Below are 26,912 nucleotides of genomic sequence, written 5' to 3' on the forward strand. Positions count from 1 at the left end.
ATCAGGTTGTATAACGTATTTACCTGCAGTTTGCAGATGATGACAAAAACGTACTCTGCTTTCCATTAAGTATGTTATACAAATAAACAACTTAAAAAAAGGTGTCGTATTTTGATCATAAATGTATGCTGGGACTCTAAAAACTGCGTGAAAATTGACCTAACGTTTCGTTGCCGTGCCCTATGAATAACTATTTATAAGCGTATGTCGTATGGTGAACTCAAATAGGGAGGGTAGAATCCAATGCCCATCAAGCTGTAAAGAATTTTCATAAAATGAAGATCAGTCACATTCATTGGGTAATTGTAACTTAGCAAATCTGCACGGAAAAGAAAATTTCATCGGAGATCGTCCATTCTTGCGTAAACCTCTGTTTGCGAATGCTCTAACTCAAAATGTGTCTCAAATTCGAGCGTGCAACGACCTTTTTCTTTGACCGGCCGATTCTTTTACGTCCTCCGCATTCGAGCATTTTCATTTTACACCCATCCTTCCTTCCATTTCCTCTCCATCATTACACTTCTCTTTTCCCAAACAAGTCTCCGTCCCCCGTCCTCTCCCAGTCCTTACATCAGCAGCCTTTCGCTGGTGGTATTGGAAGGGGCGTGAAACTAGCCTCCGGGTATTCCGACGGGTTTTTCTTGTGCGATAGACTTCACAGTTCTCACGCCGTTACCGTCGATCGTAATCAGCTGTTAGGTAGACAGATTGGTGAACGTTCTCATTCCTTCCCAATCCACAAATATCCATGTCTTGGTGAAATTTTACCTTCAAAAATTGATTATTACGGTTTAGAAGTATTGTTTACATGTATATAGCTTAGAATAGGTTTAGCCTAGACACGGACTATGCGTACAAAGATGTCTTTGCATTTCAAAATTAAACATAATCTGGCATCTGAAACTACAATGAACCCTTCAAAAATTCCGTATACTTCTTTCCTCCGATCATTCCAACATGCTTATACCATTTCTACTCCTTCCCTTCCTCGCTTGTCCATCATTGTCCCCTCTATCATTGTCTTCAACATCCTATCATCGCCAAATTAAAATACTTTGCAGCCTCCTTTGGATTTCTGCTCACTAACCGCTCTCTTTCCCCATCATTCCTAGCATTTCCTCGTATGTTTTCCTTTATATCCTTGTCGTCTTTTCCATCCTCCTCCACACCCACTTTTAAAATCCTAATCTGCATCTATCATCTTGCTTATATGACTACTTGTATGTTTCTACGCCGTACAAAACCACGCTTCATGTCAATTTACGAATCATTTCCGACGTCGTGGGCTATTTATTATTTTTATTTTCTCCTAATAATGATCGAGTGGAAATTGGTTATGCTTTTGGTAATTATGATCAACATAGTGCTTATCCCAAGGAGGGGCCACTTGGTCTCAATTTCGTCCTAATAAAGACCTCTATCTCATTATATCTATCTATCTCGAATAACGTGCAATGGAGGATCTCTTGATTTGCATCACATGATATAAAAATGAAAACCATCCACTATTATACCGATGGAAGTGTTGTTACATGGTTAGACGATCACGGTAGATAGATGGTTATACGATCACGGACTCTCGGCGTCGTATGCCCTCAACAACTTATTGGTCCAAAATCGACTTTATGAATAAATTATTAGAAAATGGAGAACGTTTTGTAGAATTCTTAAGATACTTCATTTATTTATTGTAATCTGTCATATCTAGTGAAATAAATCTCATCTCTCTTGTTATTTTCTGCTCATGTGATGAAATATGAAATTTCATGAAACCCACCCGGAAACCATGAAATAAATTATTATTTTGGTGCAGGAAGTTTTATCCCAAAACATCACACTGTGTAGCACAATACATGGGTAGTTTGTACTTACCAGTACATGAAACAATGCTATTACTCTTGTCTTTCTCTCCATATCTGCCCATACATTCTCTCCTGGCGAAGTTACTGCCTTCATGACCCGACACCACCGTAGGTTCTTATTTTTAATGTTTTATGGAGTATTTTCCACCTTGTTTATATTACCGTTTGAATTCATTTATTTAATTTACTTTAAACCTAAATTTCTTACTATCGCAGATATAGTTATTTATTTACTAAAGCAAGCTCCGACCCACGATCTCGTGTTAGCATACGGTATGATCACTTTCTTTTTAAATCTTAAACAGTGCTATCACTGCAAAATTTTTAACCGGTTCGGCGTTTTTTTGCATGATTCAAACATAAAAGTGCAAGTCCTATGGTCTGGTACAGTATATTTTTTAAAATTTGTTTGGATAAATACGGATTTGCTGCTATTCAATATTCAAGTTTGCAATTACGTTTCAAAAATGAATGGCAATTTTTCGTCTTTCGACTGAGGATATTTTATTTTTGACGATTGTGGTCAGTTAAAAGTGACAAGAGAAAAAATTGGGGTGCAAATGAGGATCTTCAGAGCAAAATCCGCAGCGCTATTGAATTCCTGGGACGTGCAATTCTTTTACTCCCCCGCAAAGAATATTCGCTTGTGGTTATTTTTCTTTTCGCGCAGAAGCGTTCGTCCAACTTCCCATAGCAGTCATTAACCACTTTGTTTTTAAGCGTCTCATCTGCCAGGAGAAAAAAAATTTAACAACTTTGATCAATCCATCTTTAGAGGAACACAAGCCCTTCTCAAAAAAAGTTGTAGCCTTACCCGCTAACTACCCGTGGTGACTTTGCTCTCTCCCGGAACTCCCTTTCCCCCCCTCCCTTTCTTTGGTTGCCGAATATTTCCCCATCAAATCCTCGTCTATTGTCACAATTTTTCCTTTCACTCTGGTTAAAAGGAAGCAAAATTTCATACTGCGGGAGAGCTCACCCTCCTCTGCAAGATCTTTGTTTTAATTACGAGATGTGTGTCTTTAGTCTGAGCTGCTTTCTGTGAACCTGTGACGTACCTATTCCCTTCCTGCCGTAACGCTAAATTTTGAAAGAGCATTATCTCCGAATTTTTGCCGTTGTTCAACATAATGTTATTCAAATTCGTAGTGTGCTTGATGAACAGGTATTTTCTCTAGTCCATTCTTAAGTGAAAGTTTGTCATGATCAAAACAGAATTAATGTTCAATGCAATAATTTCAGAGGGTAAAATCCATTCCCCTTTACTGGGATTCGAACCCGGATCCCTTTTAAAGCCGAGTGCTTTAGCCAGTTAAGTATCGAGGTGTCCTCTTAAACTCTGAATTTTTTTTGGATCCGAGCTTTGAGATGCGAGATTTGTTTGAGGTTTTGTTTAGAAATGGGTTCGAATACCGCTCATGGCGAATTATTTTTACACTCTGAAATTGTTTCATTTAAATGTGTATTAGCTGATGATTCCATTAAAAGTTACTGTTGCGGCATCTCCCGCAGTTTCTTGGAAGGATTGTTGTTAGTCCCGGGCGTATTCATCCTTTGAGGAAAACGTTCCAAACTATGAACCATGAAGTAGATGAACTTTGTCTCCACGCGCTTCTTAAGGAATCGTGTACATCCTTGCGTTTAATAAATTCGTACCAGTAATGTTGAAACGGTATCATTTTTACTTTTGTTTTTACCCTCCCTTTGTCATAGATTCCATCAATTTTTCAATACAAAAATTGTTTTAGGATTCTGTGCTGTTCGCTATTGACTTGCTGTGATGTATATCACAAGAGACGTTGCAAGTTATAGACCTATTGTTTTTTTCTTTATCCGTCTGGTATGTCAACAGGCTTTTATATACGAGGGTGGTCTTAAAGGTTTCCGACCTAACAAAGATGCAAGACATTTTTTCTGAAATTTTCTGAGGTCGTAAAGTTTTCAGACCACCCTCGTACAGGTTTTTAGGTACATCATCATCTACTGAATTAAACAATTGCCTTGCTTTCAGCTTTCTTTGGGAAAAATTCATTTTATTCTTGAATATTTCGATCTGGCCAATGGAGAAAACATACACTGCTAAATGGCACAAAATCAGCAAAATCAGGTTTTGTGGTTTTAGGATTCTGTCTTCTTAATTTATTTCTACGAAACTATGGATTGTTTTATTGATATATTTAGCCTTAATTGTTTGTGATTTTTCAATAAATTTGGCATTCTTCTATCAAAGTCCCCTGCTTCCTTTTACTTGCCTCACTAATGGCTGCTGTTAGACACCGTAGTACTCTCCGATGACACCCAATGAGCTCGATCAGCCTGAGGGAAACCCGCTAATATATTAATGAATGCAGAAAATTCCAATGGTGATCTCCGAAAGACTCCGGTCAATCCTCAGGCTACGAAGATGAAAACATTGAAATGGTAAACCCCCTTGAGGCATGTGAGACGTCATGTGAGATAATTGATTCGCGATAACTATATCTTGCGCATTTGGAAACAGATTACTGCGTTGTCATTAATATGAAATGGTTGTATGATGTCTAAAGAAGACTTGCAAAATGGAAACAAATCAAGCACGATACATGTATTTAGTTTCCTCTAAGTGGAAAACAAAAAATACATTGAACTGATAGGTACATGTAACCTTTTTTTTCAAATAAAATTGCCATTGACCTCCAGAAAAAAATTGTGTTATTTTAGGCGCATTTATTTTTTGCTTAGTTGTCCAAAAAGAATGAATTAATTTCCAAACTATTTTCCTCTTTTGAAATCACTAATTGGCCCGACCACCACCAAAGGTCCTAAAGGCTTCATTGCCTATGTACTCATGGAAGGAAAGGTCAAGTGTAAAATAATGAGGTTCTAGCTAAACTCAAACGATTATTTGATTTAGCTGTGCAAATAATTGATACAAATGCACATTACAGTGATTTAAATTCCCTCCATATAATTTTAAGGCGAATACCAACCCTCCTATTTATTTATACAACTAGATAATGGCAAGAGGCTATCTTCGCCTATTTGCTTATTTGATCTAGCCGTAGAAATCGTGGATATATATAAGCACACAATTAATAACTGGAATTACCGCTCTAATCTTCATATTTATTTATGCAACGAGGGAATTGCGAGAGAGATGCGGCATGGGTAAGGTGATGGAATAATACAAGAAGACGAGAAGCTAATTAAGTCGAATTCTCGAATGATATAGAATCATTTACTCAGTCAGCTCAGAGATTACAGAAATTGTTGAACAAATTGTTCATTAATGCGGGGGCACGAGGTGAATAAAACTCAAATAAATATGAAAATAATAAAATTCTTAAGAAAAGGGAAGAATAAAAATCAAACTTAAAAATAACAGAGCATAAATTACAGGCGATAGAACTCCGCATTTATTTAGAAAGTATTCAAGACTTGGCAGATGGACACAATGAGCGCATTACGGAGAGGAGGGAATTTTTGGCGGGGACTCGAGCAATGAGTAATAGCGTAAAAAATGTATAAATGAATACAAATATTGATTGCTGGGTGCATAATTATTAAGTGTATTCTTTCAGATTTTAAAAGGATAGCCTAGAATTGAGGTGTTAGAAGTATTACTTTGGTGAAAAATGAAGAATGCAGATAGGATGTAAATACAAACTAAAATGAATGATTTATTTGTATATGATGGGGGAAGAATGTTGGAAGAATGTTACTAAGTAAGGAAAATCGGATGAAGAAGATATCGAGGTATACTGGGATATGTGAGGTTATCTGGGTGAGGAATAAGGAGATAACGAATTAGCATTTTGGGTGGCACGAAGAGGATTAGAACGTATGAGGTACCGAAGAAGGAAAGAGTGTAGAGCGAAAGGGGTTTTATGCTGCGTAGAAGTGTTTATATTAGTTTTCAACACTGTATAATAGTTGTCAGCCACCATCCAAAACCTACATCTAATCGGTTGACTGCCTACAATAATAACTGTCGCACGTCTGCAATAAATGAGTGGTTGGATAGATTATATGTAAATCCAGTACGAACTAAATAACTTTTCTTGCATCATATTTCCGCCTACGTGCTCTCCAATCTTCAAAACGTGAGGATTAGTCATGCAGGAATTCCTGAAAATTTGAAAATAAATATATGTAAATTTGGAGCTGTGAGAACCTTGCTCCTGTTACACCTGTTGTTTTGGTGTAGCAACAGTGGGCGCGTTTGTAGAGAGGGATGATGAATTTCTTCTGTGATAAAAACATTTATCTTCAAATTAGATCGTTTATCAAAAACGGTGCTTTCATCTAGCTGATTGAAGGGGAACCTAGGCAAACAATTGTATTTGTACTAAGATCGATCGTTACACAAATTAAAATTCTGAAAAAATGCTTTTTTGAACACGTTTTCAAAATAATAACTAATTCTGATTGATCAGTGTAGAAGCGATTTGATAATTTATGAAATCAAAAATGTCTCTATGAAGGCATTACTTTATGATGAAGTGATAGCACTAGATTTTAATAGGGTGATACATATAACGGCTTGGTAAAAAATGCATGTGATTCACAAAGAAATTGTTCTTAATTACCTGCTAACACTTGGAAGTGTGTATTGGATGGACCACCAAGTGTGATATAATTTAATACACTCAATATCCGGCACTGGCCCATTTTTCGGGGAATATAAGCATTTGAGTCGTACAAGAGTTCAATTTCAATGCCGTGCATTTGTCCCTCACTTTGCGCGAAGAATAGACGCTTGTGAATATTAACTGGATAATTGCCCTTTATTGCAGTTAAACCTACACCCTCGGTAAAAATCACCAGGGCCTTCTTATGGAGGCGTGAAAGTATGAAAAAATAATGTCTGCAAATACATGGATAGTGCTGTGAAAAACTCTGTAGTTGCACTTGGTACCAAAGTATTTGATCACTGGAGCACGTCATGGAGGACAATATTGGTGCAAAAAGGAATACTTCAAAAATATAAGATTTTCGTAGGAGTTGGGATAAAAAGTCTATGGAATTTAAAAGATGGCGTGATTGACTTGCACTGATTACGGTTTGTTGAAAATTCGGGAAGAAGTAGATTTCTCTTATCACGACAAGAAGTTACAAAAAAAATACATTTCTTTTTCTCCCTTATTTAATACGAGTCTCTAGTGTGTAAAGGCGGACTCTGCGAAAGAAATTTCTCTAAAAGCCGTCTAAAGATACCATAAATGTATACTAGAACGAAAATGATAACGTTGATTATTTTTAATCCCGCTCAGGCTCCTTTGCCTTAAATTAAAGCCCCTTATATAGCGCCAACCCGTCGGTGGTTGGAGCACTCGATTTCGTAATGAACAGGTCTTTCTCTCTCTCTCCCTCCTTGTCTCTCTCTCCACCTTCAGAGTGAGAGAGGAGGGGAAGTGAGGAAAATAAAGTGTGATGATATCAGAGAAAGGGATTGGGACAGCAGACGACGAAAAAGTGTGGGAGGAGAGGAATGATGGAGGGTGAGTGATAGCGAGAGGGATAGCGAAAGCGCCGAGGGTCGAGGGAGGCGGGGTCCCGAGGGAGAGGCGACGGGGAGGTCTTCTCCCTCCGCCTCCGACATCGCCGGCGCTGCGGCACGCCCATCCCCCGCCCAACTCTGCCTGCTCCCCTCCCCCTCCGCCCCTCCGCTTACGGCTCCAGGTGGCCCGTTTGCCACGGGATTTCATCCCAGTTTTGTCGTTTATGCCTCGGAAAGGACTGTGCGGTTCATGAGGCGTGTTTTAAAGAGAGAGAGAGAGAGGGAGAGAGCGATGGGGTAGGGAAGGTGTGCGGAGGGAGAGTGGGAGCTCTTGCCTCCCATACCCGCTCTATTCCCGTTTCTGCTCTCGCTCCCACTCCTCACCCGCCATCCCCCACCCTCATCCCCTCACTGTCCCTCTTTCTCCCCCGTCGTCCTCCCATCCAACTCAACTTTCCCATCCACTCCCTCATTCTTCCCGGAAACCGTGTCCGTTTGTAAATCTTCGGTCGATCTTCTTCTTCCTTTGTTGGTTTTTTCCTCGAGTAATTTTGTCTCCGCTTTTTTTCTTTAGATGTGTGTGGGTGTTCGTGCGGGCGTGTTCGTCGCCATGGAAGCAGTTCAGGTCGTGAAGTTCTTTCAGTAATATGTTGGAGTTAAAACAAAAATCGGCGCAGCTATCTTTATTGAAATTATAATTTTGTTTGGTGTCCTTTTCTAAGCATATGACCCTTGATCCCTCGGCAAATATACAATACTGAATATAATTTTTCCAGTTCTTTTGGTGGCCAGCTGCCCCGCAAACAAATCCTCCATTTTTTAACATATGTTCTGTTTCTTTATCACAGGTAATGTTAAGGTTTTCTTTCTGAGTTCAATTCGTAATTCGATTGAGAATTAAATACAGCTGGCGGAATTGAATAATTTCTTATTGTAAAAATTATAGAGAACTGGATCTCTAATCAATAGGATGTTCTTGGAAATGCTGGCCTTAAATATGAGAAAACGATAGACATTTTACAAAACATCGTGTTTTTATTACCATGAAAACTTTTAATAATTTTCATAGACGCTTCAAGATATTATATTTGTATATTATATTATTATTATTCTACCAATTAGGCCAGGTTGTGGATGAAAAAGGCTCAGAAATGATAAATTTATTTCTCTCAAAACAAAACGCTATCTGAAATTTTACACTGAAGTGAACCCTTTTTAAACACTGCATTCTTCATTCTTATCTTTTTTCCTTCCAAAATGCATATTCTACCTGTATTCCTACCCCTTCTTTGCTTGCGTGACGTTTTCCCCTCTTGCGCGGTCCTCATCATCTAATCGCCAATCAAAGTGCTCTGTATCCACATTTCTGCCTTCTTAGGGTACTTCCAACAATCCCCTCTCTTCCCTCATTATTCCTAGTGCTTCCTCGTTTGCTTTCTTTTCTGTCCATATTACCTTATCTTACGACACACTCGCATTTCAAAAGCCTAAAATAAACGTATATCATTTTGTCTTCGACGGTTTCAGGCTCAATTATGTGGCAGATTATGTTCACGGATTGAAGAACACAATGTATTTTTCCACTGCTCTTTATTTTCCTACTGCTAGTTTCAACGCATATGCGTCATCACCAGGTACGTGATGATGACGCCTAAGCGTTGAAATTAGTAGAACGAAAATAAAGGACAATGGATAAATATATTTTCTTCAATCCATGCATATAATTTTACTTTAATTATCAGGTTTTTGAACCTTACTGAACCAATCTCCTTACCAGGGCTTTCACAAATCTTTTTTAACGTATTTCTTCTTCATATGACCTTTTTGGTCGAAGACAACTACGATATAGGCAAACTACTCCACCTGCTTTGGTTTTGCCATCTTAATTTTACCTTCACCTTAGCCTTTCCCTTTCCAGAAAACCGCATAATTTTTTTTCATTTATTGTTGATTCTCATCCCATATCTATTGCGTTGAATTTCCAATCCACGCAGCAATGCTTTCACTGAGATCTATTTGATAGTGTAGACAAACTATTACTTTTACCTTCCTGTAAATCGCACCAATTCACTCCTTTCTTGTCATTCCGTTTAATGCTTCTTATTACACATCCTCAACGCTCTTCCCTGTTTTAACCTCGGCAATATGACGATACACTTCATTAGTTCTAAATTATTATCTAAATCCGCATCCCTTGCCGGGAAATGGTGCGAATTAATCGAATTGATTCTGAATTAATCTGTGCCTAACCGATGCAGTGTGTTGGATATCGCTGTGAATCTCCGGACATTTTTAATGTGTAGTTACGCATAATTTGGTGTTAAAACAAGTGTTCTCTAGACTAAACACTTCGTCCTTCCTTCTTATTTCTTATTTGTTTCCGCGGACGTTACTTGTTCCTAAGCTATGATTCCCTGCCTCACTTCCCTCCTTCGCCTACCGCCGTGTTCCGATCCCCTATCACTCTCATATTTTTCCTTCCAGGAAATCCGGCAATTATGTCGTCTATCTCATCATGCACCTTGTCGTCTTCTTCCTCCCTATTACTGCTTGGTGAGACTACTTAAAACATCTATGTTTCCTCTCTCCAACTCTTGCGTTATATTTTCTCTTTTTTACGCCCTCAACATTGCCCTAGCATTTCAAGTCTCTTTTCTAATTAATTCGGTCCTTTCATGTGTCCTCTATGCTGTTGCTTTCACGTTGCCAGGATTTCGTGAGATTCCATGACTGTATATCTTCAGCCTTCTACCCTTCGGACTATCTGGCATAGGTGACATTAAAGGATCAATTATCATCACCACAGCTCTAGGGGTTATCAGGAACGCGCAAGCACTTCCATATTGTGTTCCACGTGGAAAACATTATAAATCACGTGCGGCTCGATGGTGCGAAAGTAACATTCCATTTTAATTAATATTTTTGCATCGTATTTCATTTTTTTTAATCATAGTGAAAACGTTACATTGAGAGTACCTAGCAATATTTACAGGATTATTACTGTCGCCATTTCTTTAGCGTCGTCGCCCATGAAGCTAGGATGATGATGCAGTACAGAAATGCTAACTTATCCCATGGTGATGCTTTAAATTCCAAATGTGGTGTTTTGCATTGGCCCGAAATGATATTTTGACGAATATGCGTCGAGATATCCTTGAGTTTATAATTTGGCTTTTTAGACATCGCAGGGAAATACCCAAATTATAACTCCCCGAAGCAAGATCCTGGTTAGACCAATCGACGGGATGACCTTATTTTATCTAACCGTTCGGCAAGACGTTCTGTAAGTCGTGGTCGACCCACCGGTAGTGGATTTGGTGCCTCTTGTCTTCTTACGTAACTCCTGTCCGCCTTTTCAATGTTCCCCTCTCGCCCATCCTCGTCCCCTCTCCCCGCATTTTGCTTGCACCCCTCGTTCCTGTTCGCTATCCCTCTCTCCTGCCCCGTGCCGCGGGTAACCCCCAACCTCACCCCTGCTCCGTGTCCCCCCTCCACCCCCCACCCTCGGCCCACATCATCACCTGCCATTTACACTCGGCCGCCTCCCGCAGCCTCGCAAATGCGAAACTGCCAGATTGTGTCTGTGTCTGTGTGTGTGTGCCCGCGTGTGCATGCGTGTGAATGTGTGTCGGTTGCGGGGGGGCAGAGAGAGAGAGAGGTGTGTGCACATAGTGGAAGGGGGGTGGGTGAACCCGCCTTCCCCGAGGCCGAGCTATATAGGCTGGACGTGGATGGGACGGGTGGAAAGGGGAGATCGCAGTACTGCCGTTTTGGTATTTTCAAACGATCGTAGATCAGCCTTCGAAAGGTACTGCGCAATCCTAAACAACTTCGTAATGCCAAAATGGGGAAAATCATGTCCAAAAATAATTTTTTCGTTTGTATTTTTTTTTGAATTCATACTAATACGTGTGTGTTAGTTGTAATTAGGTACACTCCCAGTTTCTTGTTTGAAAAACTATAAAAATATGCCGCTGTTCAAAAATATGTATTTGTAATTTAAATGGTTTTCAACGTTCATGAAATGAAAATCTTTCGAGACTCGAAATTAGTTTGGATTAACATAATGCAGGAATGGCATTTGTGTTCTAATTCTGTGTTTAGAGTGTACGGAGGGTAAGTTGCCGAATGAGTTTATGTCCTTCACTTTAGCAAAGACTAAAATTTGCAAATTTAACATGGCGTCTTAAAGAGGATTGAATATTTTCGCGAAAAGGAATAAAAATGATTGAATGATGTTTGAGCGGTCGAAAATACGCTAGACGATTAATAATCATAGCACAAGGCCTGAAACGTGGTTAGTGAACACAGTGCAGCCCTGGAGTTATTTAATGGCACCGACTTCGTGACCGTGTCACTAATTCTGAGAAAGTAAGAAAGTGCTCGGCGAAATCACTTAAAGCTGTGAATCTAGCCCAAAAATCACTAGAACGGCAACGCTGGGGAGGGCTTGGAAGAAAAACTCTTGCCGATGTGTTGTAGGGTGGGGAGGGAGAGGGAGGTCGGAATTTGACGTGGGCGGGAAGGGGTAGACTTCCCGCGGCGTTCCACGGCCACCCCACATTCCCTCTCCCCGCCGAACCCACATTCCCCTTCCCCCACGCCAGACGGTGCGGTCACACCTCTCCCTCTTCGCAGTATCCCTCCTATCCACTCCTCCCTACCGTGCCCGCCCCCTAAACCCCCCGCGGTCACCCCCTCCCCCAGGAGAACGTTGCGTGGAGAACAGGGGTCAAGGTGGATGGTTTGAGGGAGAAAGGGGCTTGGGATGGCGTGCCATGGTCCATCCACGAGTAAAAAAGCGATCGTTTCGCGTTTGTGTGTCGGGAGTGTTGATGGTGGGTACGTACTTTTGAAGGGCGGTCTGAGGTAGAGAGAGATCCGTGGGGAGAGAGGGGTGTGGTGGGAGACGGTGGAAGTGGGATCGTTTGGAGGGTGTGACGGACAAGCGTGGGGAGGGGGGTGTACGGCGGTGTTGCGGGCTCCCTCGGTGCATAATCTCTTTCTTTAGACCTAGGACAACTCGCTGCGGCATGGCAGAGTTAGAACTGTCCACTGTCGCGCACAGAGCGAGCGGTTCTTCTTAATCTCCTCTTGCCTCGAGGCACACCTTGATGGGTCACTAGAAAATCGCTACGTTCCACACGGACGCTAATGGATTACTCTGCGGATTCTTGAGTTTCACGGAGCCGCTGCTGAAACTTCGCACGGCAAAATTGTGCCTCGCTAGTGCATGCAAAATATACACCTCTATAAATGGTGACGTTGTAATTTTGTGCTCTTTTGTGGAATATTTACTAGTTTTATAGCTCCGTTCCCAAAACTTGCTCTCCAAAGTTTAATCTTTTGAAAAAATAATGATTTTATGCATTTCTGAAAGATGCAAAATGTGTTTTAACTATAATTTGCCCTGAATGAAACGGATTATAATCGAGTTCTGACTCCTGTTAAAGGACAGGTTTACGAGTGGACATTGTGAAGTCCTAATGAAGGAATTGATTCGAAGTTATCGCAATTTGAATATGTATTTCCCCCTGGCATAAAAAATACTCTCAATAAAATAGGCCTGAAATTATGTTTTTAAGAATATTGAAGGGATTTTGGAAGTTAGTTCCTTCGAATCGATTTTAATAGGTTTTGCAATGTTTCACCGCTGATGTGGGGTTTTCTTCTGCATAATTTCTCGTGCCCGTTACTTACGATTACAAGTTAAATACTAATTGACCTGTAAGATGGTGCCCATCGCATCTCTTCATTTCATCGAAATGAATACATAGCATGGAAAGTCCGAGATTTGCGGTAGTTCAAATTAATCCTGGGTTTTTCAATCCGCTCTTCGCAGCTCTGGTCCCTCCACTTTGGGAAAAACTCTTTTTTCATTCACAAAATATGACTAATTTGGGAATTCCATTTTCCTTCATTCAGCAACCGGGGAAATATTTTTAGGTATTGTGACGGAGAGGCGTGCACTTGACGCTTTACAGCGGGCGTCGTGACGCACTTCGGGCGACGTAACGCCTACCTTTCGCGTCAGCAGGGGCTCGCCCAAATTGTCTCCGCTGCTCTCCCACTCGTCCGCGCTCGCTCCTCAGCAGGCACTCCCCATATCCCGCGGGAACTTCCCACCTTATTTCCCCCTTACCTCCCGCCTCCTAGGTCCCTCGCCTCGGGATGACCCATTCGCAGTTACTCACCGTCGCATTCGTGCGTCGGTTTCCCTGCTATACTCGTACATCGTCCTCTTTCAGGATATATAGGGTGGGTGTCGTGTGCCTCTCTCGCCTTTCTTTTGGGTGATTGTGATAACCACTCCACGGCTAAATCCTTTCCTCTTCCATCTTCCCACCGAAGACTCTGGACAAGTTAGAGGTAAGATCGACAATCATGGCCCAAGGATTCTCAGGCTAGGATTCATCAACTCAGGCTTGGGTTTAGAGCGCGTTGAAGTCTCCCTAAATGTTAAATTTTTGCTCCGGTTGAGATTTTCATGTGCTCTCTGAACACAGTCTATTTTTAGTCGCATAATGGTAAGATTTTCATTTATCTTCCCAGTTTTTTCGAAATGCCATCTGTAGTCTGTTTTTTCTTCACGGCCAGTCTATTTTTCATCTGTAATTTAATTTTCCATTTATTTTTCATTTGTACATAAGTACATATTCTGATGATTCAGGCGATACTGTGCGGAAACTATCGATCAAGAAAAGGGCGTTCCATACAGCTCAATAATGTATGTATTGCGGCCTAGTTTTCGCATAATAATACCTTGTGATGCTATGATAAACAAAACCTAGGTCGTAATAAATATTTCTCCTGTGAAATTATTCTTTTGTTATTTTAAATGCTATTAAGTAATATTAATTAATTCAGTGTCAAAAATTTGTTTTCTTTATCTATCAGTCTTGAATGGATGTCTCAAGCTGTGCTCTCCAATCCTACCACGCCTCTTGGATTTATAAACTTTCTCTGACCTCGGTGCTATTTTCATATAAAATTTTCTGAGCTTTCAAATCCAGTAGTAGAATGTAGTGAGTAATTGAAGTCTAATCAATAAACAATTTTGAACTATAACTAATGCATTTAATTGCACGATTACATTCATTTTCCTTATTAATTCACGCAATCGAAAAATGTTATTGAAACTCCTCATTGAACCATCAGTATAAAGTAGGGTCGCTGTGCATCTAATAATTCTTTAGTCCGCTTTGTTTCAATCCATTTCCGCTTAAACAAATCCTAATTTAGTTTAACTCAGCTGTCCATTCCATTCTTCTGTCTGATTCTGATTGATTTTAGTGTCTTCATATGCTTTCTAGTGTTCTTTATGCATTCCCTTTGAATCATATGACTTCTCCATATTTCCTAGGCTTTTGGTGTCATAGTGTTGTGATAGTAACGGCTTTTATGGAATAACCATTTGCCAAAAACCGCACCGATGGCTTCCAGGACATCAGGTAGATGTAGATATGTGGAATTAGTTAAACCTATCCTTTTTAGTGTATTTCATCTCAAATTTACTGTGTCACGGTAATTTTCATAGCTACTTTTCATATAAAATTCATATAGACCCAAACCAATTTTTACCTATTAAATCCTATGCGCATCATCCTATTACTCCATAGAAAACTGTGTCCATTCAACGAAGTGATTTCGAGAGAATAATGATGCCCCAGCAATCTGTCATTTCATTTTACGGATTGCTAAAAAATCTACTACTGCTACTAAAGGTGATATGCCACGTGCATAATTCATAATGTATCAAATTAGTTTTGTTGCAATGCCAAAGTCAGTTATTAAGCATTATTTATTTGTCCTAGGGCGATATAACTTTGGCCCTAATCCTGTGTACATTTACGTCTCCTTGCTTTCATCCACTGTACTGCATGCAATAATCTCGCAGCATACACGCGCCTGTATTCCGTCGTGACTTAGCTGAAAATATAATTCTGTCCGAAATTGGTATGCAATCGTATGTCCTTCGGAACACGCGGGCACCTCCGAGGTTTATCTTCCACCGTCATAGTCGGTAATGCGGGTGAATAAAAGTACTATCCAAGACACGGAGAGCACAGATTAACCTAGTGATTCATAAAACCATCAATTTTTTCGCAGTGTTTATTGTGTTGGCTAGAATCGCTCAAATGATACTTCATTGTTTCAACGAAAACACTTGCACCATTCTCACCGGTGCCCTTCCATTGGCGATCGAACGCCGATGGCGACCAGCACTCCGGGATGGAACGCGTAAGCGGATAGTTTAAGAGTCGCCGATAATAAAGGGAGCGCATCTGCGCGGTTTCCCCTACCCCACAAATATAGGGGCGACATCTAGTTTCCCAGATGCGGGTTTATGAAATGCGGGCGGCTGCGACGGCCGCAAATTGCCTGCGAGTTGGAAGTTGAGTGCCGCGGCGTCGTGCCGATATGCCGTAGGTATCACGACGGATCCCCTGTGTTTTTTAATTGGGTCACGAGTGGTGATAAGGGTACGGATCAAGCCGTAATGTGTGAGTAGGATCGTGTTTTTGAAAGGGGGATTATCTCCCTCTCTTCGCGCGGTTCGATAGATGTCAATCACTCATGAATTTAGGTATCTTGCTAATCATACCATCAGCGTAAGGACGGACAACAGTTGAGAGTCAAGGCATTTCGCGGAGAGTAAGGAATTCTTTTCAAGGGTCATTACAAGAATATTTCATGGCATTTAACTTTATTTATTCCCCTTGGGCACACTTGAAACGCGGTACTCCAGTGGGTACAGAACTGGGCTACTGACTGAAGGGCACAGGGTCGATTCCAGGTTATAACCCTCAAATTCACCAAAGCTGTGATTTTTCGGGTAACAGATCTCCTTGAGAAATCATAGACGGCACAGGGAAAGGAACTGGCCCCGCTATTATCTAGAGGGCTACCGCCCCTCGTATTCCCTTTATAACGGCGAGAATTCGATAAGTAGCTATATCCCATGGATTTTTGGAATGCGTTTACTTTTGTGTTTTTTTTTTAACTTTAACGTAAGGCATTCCTGTGATTGGCATGTGGTATTTTTATCGTTTAAAGGTTTTTATGGGCCATTCAGCGTCGCAGAAAAATGCGAATGTCTTCTTGAACCATCATGGCATGCGTACCGATAATTCTAATCCGATTGTAATTTGTTGTCACCATATCAGTATCAAGCGAACTTAGGGTGTTATTTTCTGGAATCTGTATTTGACAATGGTTTGTATTTTTGTTATACAACTGGTAAACTGGGAATAAAATTGGAAATAAATTTTTCAATAGATTCATCCGGTCGCTACCCCTAAAACTACTCCCACTCCAGATTAGTTTTCCTTGCTAATTCCATTTTGCGTGCATTGCTTTTACGGTAGCGTTTTTGTTTCACCTAACCCGGATATTTGAAAAAGGGAGTAGATATTTCTTACTCTATCTCCCTCTTTCACTCATGCTTACGTACTTGTTCTTTTGTGTGTGATGGATAAAACAATAGATTGTGAGTGTCAAAATCGAAACATTTTTATGTTTGATCGTTTGAACTCAAGTGGTAGATTCAAGGAGAGAGGTTGATGGGTAGAATTAAAAATTAATCCTTTGAATTAAAAATTTTTCAGTACTTCCCTCCTAGGTAGTCGTAAAAAATAAACAACCTTCACCACCGGATTTAATGAAATCCATTCCTAATATTCGATTAGCATTTATTTTTTGCCAAACATTGCCAAATAAGCTCAGCGTTGGATTAGCATGAGGTCACAGGTAGTAGATCTGGTATTTTTGATTTGAGCGACGAATTGGAAGTACTGATTTGCGCGACATAGTAATATTCTACAGTCAAGCAATTTCCCATTTTCCTCAACAGCAAAAGAGTTGCGTGCATTTTTCCACTCTGTGATTATTTTCACAGTCCACATTAAAAATATGGATTTCCTAGATCATTTCAGGGAAATATTAGCCCAACCAATACACGTGTTGTCACCCAGGCGATGTTTTAGAAAAATGTGCCAGTAGCGAGAAATAAAATAAGGCTTTCATGTCAACAAACATTGGTTTCTAACGTTGTTGTCATGATTTCAGAGCAAAACGGTAATTCGGTCGGTGGTGCACTTCCCGGATTAAATTTCATAATCTTGGAACGATTCCCGAGAAGTGATTAATTAACGCTGATATAAATAATAATTTAACGTTTATGGTGTGCCGTATCAGCATTTAAACGAAGGTTTTCCAATGGTAGTTTTTAATTTTAATGTATTTTAAACTATGTAGTCACACAACCGATCTGTCACATTTGTAAATTTTCTCGTTGTGCCCAATGGTCATTTGCATCGAGATAACATCGCCAAAACATTTGCATGAAACATTCTAATTATTTAAAAACACACCATGAAAGTGACAGCTGGTCACTCTTCCGCTAGTTATGACTTCATTGTTTTTACGAATTTCAATTTACCATAGTACTATGGCTCTTTTATTATATTTGGCATAAGATTATTTATAAGATGCTACGCTGTAGGAAAATTATGGGTGCCTACGGGATAAAGTTATTACTGGTCCTTTCTATTTCATTAAGATTCAAATTATTCAAATGATTCTGTAGTTTCTGTATGTAGAACTGAGGAATGTCTGCAAATGAAATTTAGAAACTGCGAACTTTGCGAAACTGAAAAAAAGTCATTTTTGTGTAATATGCAGTATTCATCGCATGAAAAGAGCTTCACAGAAATACTTCCTTCGTCAAGCATTTACTGCATTAGTAAATTCTCCGGCATTATGATGAACGAGGCAGGATTTCTTAAGCCTTTGATGCGGCATACGCACCCCCTGATATTATCCCTTACTCTAACCCTGGTCCTCCCCTCCCATCCAACCACTCAGTCTTCCCTCCGGGCTTCTTACCCTTAAACCCTGTCCCTTTAGGGAAGAGGAAACGGTACAGCTGTGCTCGGTCCCAGGTGTATGTATTGTCGCTGTGGGAAGGAGCAACCGGGTTTCCCGCCGCGTCCCTCCGCCCCGCACCCACCAAAGAAGGGAGAGAAAAGGGGTGTTAGGATTATCGAAGGAGGGTGGAGGCGGCGTGTGGGCGGGACCGTGGGAGTCGGAGGGAAACGAACTCCCTCTCAACCCACACCTCACCCCCTATTCTCATCCCTTCCCACTATCCTTCCCACCCGATTTTTGAGGAAAGCAGCCCCCACCGTTACGGATTTCTTTCATTTTTGTTATTTTTTTCGGAACGCTCCATGGGAAAAGTCCGGCAGGAATGGCGGAGGAGTTCCTGGGAAGGTTGAGAACAGCCGAAATTTGGGAAAGAGAAAAAATACCTATATAGTGTGTGTATCTCCAGAAACGAGAGTGTGAAGGTTTTATTTTCGTTTATGCCGTTCTCTATTCTTCACCGCTCTCAATGCCACGAAGGGGTGAGAAAATTTGGCTGTAGTTTTGTACTATTATGCAGCCTGTTTTCCCGCTGGGGAATGAATATTTCATCTCTCCGCTGTCATTTGGGGAAATATAATGTTTTCAGCGTGAGAGTGCTTACTTTTACGCCATCGATAAGTAGAAAAATTTGATGGTAGGACAAACAAAATATGTCTCGTAGGAAGTACTAGTTTTTGATAGCTATGATTAACAGTGGAAGGTAAAACAAAAAGATGTTTTCAAGGAATTGTAAGTGACAAATTTAAAAAATATATACGTTAGGAGACGGAATGAGAAGAATTCTATGTCATAATTACCCCAATTCGTTGTTGATCCACGAGTTCGTTGACCAAAGCTTCGGTTGCTTTGATACGACCAATGTGATCAGCATAGCTTTTAGCGAAAGAACGAATGGAGTGCCTTTATTCGTTGGATTATTGGGAAATCACTTATCTTGTGGGCCTTCTGTTTTCGCCACTCAATAAATATTTGATGCTAAGCACTCTCCAATCACATGTCGTAAACGTGTTTGAATCTTGGTACTGCCGAAGAAAGAGCAGATTCAACTCTTCTCATTTCAAATATTTTTTCTCATTTATGTTGCACTTCTGGTGGTTCCTTAATATGGTAGGCATCGAAGCATTTCAATATAAATTGTGGGAGTTACATTAATTATTCATCAAAGGGGGCTAGCGTCACATTGTTTAGTTAGCTCTATCACAATTTAACGTAAATGAAGTATTTTTTACTGTGGGTGGTTTTTAAGAGTTAATGTCAAATGAAGCACCCCTTCTCTTCAATAATTTTTAATATGTAATTTATTTCCATCATCCTTAAACGTGGGGACGTATTAGTCCAGGGGTAGAGCGTTGTACTACTGACTGGAGGACGTGGATTTCGATTCCCCGCTTCACCCGAGCTGTATTATTTTTCGGGTACCAGAATTTCCTGAGAAACCCTTGGTGGCATAGGGAAAGGATTTGGCCCCCTTAACCTTGGTGTGTGAATTTCTCATACCGTTGGCCTTCGTATCGGGTGAATTCCACTGACGCCTCCTAAATCAATACTCGGGTTGATTACTCTGTTTATGACTTTTTATCAGAACATGTTAGCCATTACTAGAATCGGATTAATTGATTGGTATATTAGGCATCCTCCATTAAGATATCTGTTGCCAAGAAGGGGTAAAATGAACGAATGGTTGCAATTTAAGTCTTGGTATTGAAATGTATACCAAATTTTACTATGAAATTAGATATTTTCATAAAAATGTTTCATTTTTGTACATTGGACATTCGGTAGATTTATTTTTATGAAATGTAGCATTAGTTTTTCGTCCCGAAATCAAAAGTTAAAAGCAACCATCTTGTGCGTCATTTGCATTTCTATCCTTTTTATGTTTGATTTTACAAATTTTTATTCAGGTGTTGAGTTTTGTCAGGGTGTTTAAATTTTTTACCGGAAATTTTGTGAACATTTGAGCATTTTAAAATTTTTCAATACATTTTGTAATTTCGTTAATATTTTCATAAGTTTTAACCGTTTGATGATGCGAGCAGCGTTTTTAAATCTAAAACGAGGAGGTAGTTTGTGTACTGCTACCACTATTTGCCGTCTGTACAACGTTCCGATGCATGAGGCTGAGACACGGTCGTAAATTGGTTACAATATTTACCATACCATTTCATTTGACATGTTAGACCTAGGTATAGTACTTTCTCTAGACGTCAATTAAGGTAATTAATGGTAAAATTGCCTGTTTTACAAAAGCTTTACTCAAGTGCCAATCCTCTCCAAAATTGAAATTAAAAACGATTCTCCGAATGGCATGAATGGTATCTGCGCGGGAAGTTCAATCAGTATTCCTTGGAACAAGGACAACCATAAACCATATCCATTTCAAAGAAAAGTATCCTGTCAAAGATCACGGCGGCATAAATAGTTGAACTAGGGGATTTTCAATTGCTAATTAAAAGATAGCTAGCTCAGTTACTTTAAATACTTGATTTATGTCGACCTTCGAATGTGTTCAGATCGTCCAGACTTGTATTTGTGTGCACTATCTGTATGAAATGTGGAAAAAATTATTTACAACCCATAATTAATGCCGGATTAATATTATATTTAAAACTATTTTTCAATAAAAGGGTAATTTTCGTGATCCTACATGATTTTTTACACGCTTATAAATCCCAGTGTAGATTTTATTTGTAAGCTTCAGCAGTATTATTACTGGGACATTAACGCGTAATCGATAACGAATCAAAATAGTTTATCCATATAATTTATGTGTTAATCGGTTATTTCCCGAGATCGAAATAAATACCGGGAATTTTCCTCGACTGGAATACTTCAGATAATTAAATAATTCATACCGATTAACTTATAGAATTTTCAGGTGGAATTTTTAATGGTTCATTATTCTAGAGAGAGGGAGAGAGAGAACTGTGTGTCAGATAAAAGAACGTGTTTTTTATGACCAGTCGACCAGGAAGAACAGCTTCTCGGTGTCACCAATCCGCTCTTAGGCTCTACGACGCACTCCATCCTAGTTCAGGACGTGCTTACATCGAAACTCGCGTCTTTGGAATTCCTCGCCCGCGAAGAGGACAGCGTTGCGGTTAGCGTGAAGAAATTGAGGGAATGGGGAGGATCCGAGGTGAGTGCGTGGTCGGATGAGGAAGTGGGAGGAAGGACGGGCGGAGGGAGAGGAGAATTCGTCGTTCTCTCGAGCTTCTCCCTCCCCCTCAGGGGCTGGTCAGGGACGGGGAGGTGCGAGGGTGGGCGGGCGGGCGGTCGGGGGCTGGCCGTCGCCGCGGGGGTGCACGCGGGGTGTGTACGGGTGGCAGGTGGAACGAGTATAGAGAGAGCGAGCCGGGAGGGAAACCGGGGTGGCAAGGGATAGAGAGGGGTCGGGGGTTTCGGAGATGGACGGCCTCGTGGTGGAGGGAGGGAGAGATAGCAGCAAGGGCGAAAGAGAGATGGCGGCGCCCCGTGCAATGCTGGAATTGGTTTGGAACAGGTTGTGGTTCTCACTTTTTTTTCCGCGAGGGGACGCCCGGAATCTGGAGCGAGAGGAGGAAGAATGGGGGTGGTGTGGGGAGGGGTTGCGGGGGGAAGGAGCGGGAGGGAGAGACGAAGGATAAGTAAAAAGGAGGAAGATTGATCGCGGCGATAAATAATTGGTCGGAAAAAGGCGGAGCGGGAATTTGCGGAGATTGGGCGCGGATTTTTATCGTCGTTTGTTTTTTTTCCCCCTTAGGCCTTATTCGGAGTTGGCAGGATTGGTATGGAAAGAGGAGGAGAGAGAGCGAAGTGAGAGGTACAAAGGGATATAAAGAGAAAGAAGAAGAAAAAAAGGGGCGGGGGGAGGGGTAGAAAAAAGAAATGTGGTGGGGGGGGCCGGGCGGTTATGCGGTGTTACAGGAAGAGACGGGGAAGGGATTGTTTGGGGTGGGGTGGGAAGAATGGGAAAAAGGAGAGAAAAGTGTTTCTTTTATCGAAAGATAAAGCGGGAGATTATAGTTTGAATTTTTTTAATCCTGGGAAATACATCAATGGTCGAGCGTTCCCGGATTTATGAATATCCTGCGAAATTTTTCGACTGCTTTTTTTTATTTCTTTCATTCTCTGTCGTGTACGTGTTTGAGATTGCGGATCTCCCCATATATTTCCCACCCCTCTTGCGGGTTGAAATATAGGAGTTAGTGCTTTATCGTGTTCCTGAATGGATCAGGTGGTATTATTCGCATTCAGAAATTTTTCTTCCCCCGCAATTCTTAATAAAAAAAAGACTAATTTCTCTTCTTAAAATCGTGTCCTCCCTTGAGCTGTGTAAATCGTACTGATTTCTTTACCAGAAAAGATGTATTGTTGCAATGCTTGCCTATAAACTCATTACACCAGGTATTGATGAAAGATATGAGAGCTGAATGAAATGGAAATGAAGAATTCAGATTATAAGCACCAATAAAATAGCGCTCATGAGCATTCACTTGTGACACACTTCCTTCGATGTAAAATAATAAACCCTTATATCCTGAAAAAATAATATAGCTGAAAATTAATGCTAGCTCCATGTTTGCTTTGGGCAAAAGGGGTGTATTATTTTATATCGAAGGATGTGTATCACATCTGAATTCTCTTGAGCGCTATTTCATTGACGCTTAATATCCGAAATCTTCTTCATTTCCATTTAATTCAACTCTAATGTTTTACCAGCAATACCTCTGCTAATGCATGGTTAGTAAACCATTGCTGCAATACACCTTTTCGTACAAATAAATTATGGATCTTTCATGGAATGGCATTATGGAATAAGTATGGTTCTTTCATGAACCCCATAGAACATGGGAACGAACTGTAGTAAATATGGGGACCATATTGAAAGCTGTTACTTATGTTGCTTATATTGTCCCTGATAAAATATGCTTAAATTTCTCTTTGGCAACTCAATTCCATGTTATCAGTTTTGCTTTAAATTTACCTTGTTTTTACGTAATGTTCTCCTAAAATTTCCTTGGGATAATCAACTTTTGCTAGTGGTGGCTGTTAGTGGTAAATGTAGCTTCTGATATTATTTAAAACGTATTTTCACATGTCCAAGGAATGAAAGGTAAATCGGGCCAAGAAATTTATAAAATATATATTATATAAAAGTGGTATTTCAGCTGTTTTTTGCATGCCACTATTTAATTACTTGTATTAGCCTAGCGAAATTAATGACTTCCATTTCAGTATTAAAATTAATAATGGCTTTTACCATTTTTCATTATTGCTTTTCTCCATTAAGCTAAGAATGAAGGTTGAATTTAGTTTTATACTTAATTCCTAGTGCTTTTAATTTATTGTTGATATAAAATTTGCAGAGAACGAATATTTAATTTCATAGAAGGCACTCCGAAGTCTATCTTGAGATTTAAATTGTTATACTTTTAACTATTTGAGAAACATAGGTAGGCTGTTGAATTAGGTAAGATCCTATGGGCTTTCTGTGCCATTTTCTGATGCTTTCCTTCTCCAAAAAACGTTCGCAAGAACGAGAATCCAGAAAATATTTGTATTTTAGTCTTTAGGGCACCTGATAATTTCGTCTGTAATCCGTGCTGTTCAAAAGCAATAATACTCACTCCACATGTCTAAATAGTAGACGCAAAAAGGCCTTCTGTATGTTTCCTAATGATATTCATCTTTCATAGTAATGCTTTTATCATATATTATCAGAAAATATCATTTATCATTTTATCAGGTATCAGAAAAGATAATATTATTACATTTTTAATATTAGGATCAGCAAAAAGCGTTTGTTTCAGTCGCATTTATTATTCTTTAATACTTATCAGTAACATTTTATAGCTATGAGCACATACCTAAATTTGAAGCAAAATTTTGCACTATGTGAAGCGAGCATCTTCCATGGTGTTTTCTACAGAGCATTATGGTTACACGGAATTACGTGAAGGAGAAGGATTTTTATCAACAGGGACCGCACGAAATAAGTAATAATATAAGTATAAAATAATAATTGATGAAAATAATCTCGATTTTGTGAAATTAGCCTCTGTCCTCCCATATATTATTTCTGGCAATCTCGATAGCATAAGTTCTTGTTTTAGGCTCTCCAAATAAATCTGAAAAAAATATGCAATCACAAGGCTCTTGGAGATAGAAATCCCATTACTCTCATGACGTTAGAGTATGATGAGTAGGCATAAGAAAAGTGGACCTAGTGGAAACCCTGGAAGTGACACTAAAATCGTATATAACTAACATGTGGAAGGCACGTTAGGAGCTTACACAGGGAGAGTATTAAAGAAACATGAATTCATCAAAAGTTGATTCGTTCATCGGATGCAAAAATTAAGGAGGGTCCTTATCCCACGTCGGTCACTCCTCGCCATGAATACTACTCGAGTGTTTAGGATTAGCAACTAAGGAGCTTATTTCGGAATAAAACAAGTTACAGGGAAAGTTGGCCGTTTTGCGAATAATCGTTTGGAGTTCATGGAAATCATCGCGTAATTCTTGTAAATCCTGGGTTTGGAGCCTTTGGAAGCGCGAAGTTTTTATGCGCGACTCTAACAACCAAGTAAATACGCTTGTTTTTCACGAATACATAGATGGAATAATGCTAGTCCCGCTTGATATTGGTAGGGGAAACCAGAACGATAAATTAAAGAAACCTAGCTATTAAACGGCAGTGTGATATTGGGAATCCTCCCCCCCCCCCTACAAAATCCATGAGCACAGCAGTATACTCGTAGACGGTCTACTTACTCAAGATATTTCGGCGACAGGAATAAAATTATGCGGTATGCCAAAAATCACCAGTTCCTCTGGCTGCCTAACTTAGCTAGCGACCTAGCGTCCCCTGTCAAATGTCATTGTGTCCGCCTACATGCGGATGAAGATAATGAAATTGCGACTGATTCTTTTCATAATTATTTTTTACAAATTAGAGTCCATAGAGAAACTTTTTCATTCCGATTAGTTTCGGATCGATTTCATCCCGTAGAAGTCGTAACATTTACGCACGAATCCCTCGATCAAGTTCAACATACTATATGCTCACTCCAGTACGGTTCTTGACGACGAGGAAATGGGACGTGGCGTCGATGGAAGGAACTGAAAACGAAGAAGGTTTTGGGAGGTTTGGGTCGAGGGGTATTGGGTGAGAATTGTGAATTCGGTGGACGTGGGCTCCAAGTTGGTCGCAGAAAGTGTATATTTTCGTGCGTTAAGTACAGCGTGTTCGAGTGAGTGCGTGCGTTTGTGTGTGCGCGCGCGAGAACCTCCTCAGGTGGACTCGGTTGTTGGGGTAGGTGTGGCTGCGGGGTGAGGGGTTGGTCGGGGGGGGGGGAGGCCAGAGTTAGTCAGAGGGGTGGGGAGAGTGTTGGGAAACGTCGGGCGGAGGAACAGGTGGAAAGGCTGCAGAGGGCGGGGGTTGCGATGGGGAGGGGATTTTAGGTGGGAGTAGGGTGTGGAGGGTGGAAGGGACGGAGAAGTTCTGTGGAGGGAGTCACCGTGGGGCCGAAAGAGGTGAATGGTGTGAGTGCGTAGCCGTAGGACAGCAATTGATTCGCCGAGGGCCGTGTATTGGCGGAGACCATTGTCGCACGCTATCATCCAGACAACAGCATATCTGGGAGTGCATAGATCACGGCTTCTATAATTAATACATTGCTTCTGCACCTAGACCTCAAGTATCAATGTGAAAATATCCCGGATTTGTGTTGGATATTTCTGAAAAGGTTATCTCGATGAATTTGACTATTTATTTATATGCTTCTCTAATAGATGAAAGAGACTAGACTAGACTATTCGTCCACTACCCGAATTCGGGTTCACGCCTGGGTAATAATTTTGAGAACTCTTGGATTAACCAGCGTTTCTGTATGATGAATGAGGGATGGCCGCGCCTATCAAACCGGCCTCAGAGATGAAATGTTTCGGTTCCAAATGACAATGAAGGCTTCCAGTGCTGAAAATGAGCATGGTACTTGCAAAAGTGGAGTAGTATTCTTAACACCAGTCGCTCTGTTGTAATCAGTTCCTATAGTGGTCTTTTGCGACTCTTTAAATGCCCTAATCTGCCCAACAAACCACTTGATCCTGTCATAGTGCCTTACATTGATAATTTCAGTTGCTTTAAACGACTGTGTCCGTTCCTTGTTTTCACCCTGGGGAACTCTTCCCTTCCTTGATTTCCTCTTTCATCCCGGTTTTTAGTAAACTACGTAGTGTAAAATCAATTCATTCGTTATAATTGATTCTATCAATTCTTGAGTTTAAAATCCTCATAATGAAGAAAATATGTTTTATCCAATTTTGTAGGCGTGGAGAGTAATTATTGAAATTTCCGGGAAGACTGCTACAGAACTGCTCGGTACGAATTTGCGTGTGTGGGGGAGTAAATTCAGAAACCCTGTTGACCAATGAAACCAAATTGACAAGGTATTGAATGAGATATGTATTTATTATAAATGATTAATCCTCAAACCCAATAAGCTCTAACTGCTCCACAATCCAAAAGACACGTTGTATTTTTTTATGACTATAGTTTTTAACATTTAATTATTTTTCTCTCGTGCTTCTTAATTGGATAAATTTATAGATAGCAGCCGAAATTATTTTATTGGAATTAAGAGAGGATAGACTCAAAT

Source organism: Hetaerina americana, unplaced genomic scaffold, assembly GCF_022747635.1.
Source record: "Hetaerina americana unplaced genomic scaffold, ioHetAmer1.1.p SCAF_26, whole genome shotgun sequence".
In the NCBI taxonomy this organism is placed as follows: Eukaryota; Metazoa; Arthropoda; class Insecta; order Odonata; family Calopterygidae; genus Hetaerina; species Hetaerina americana.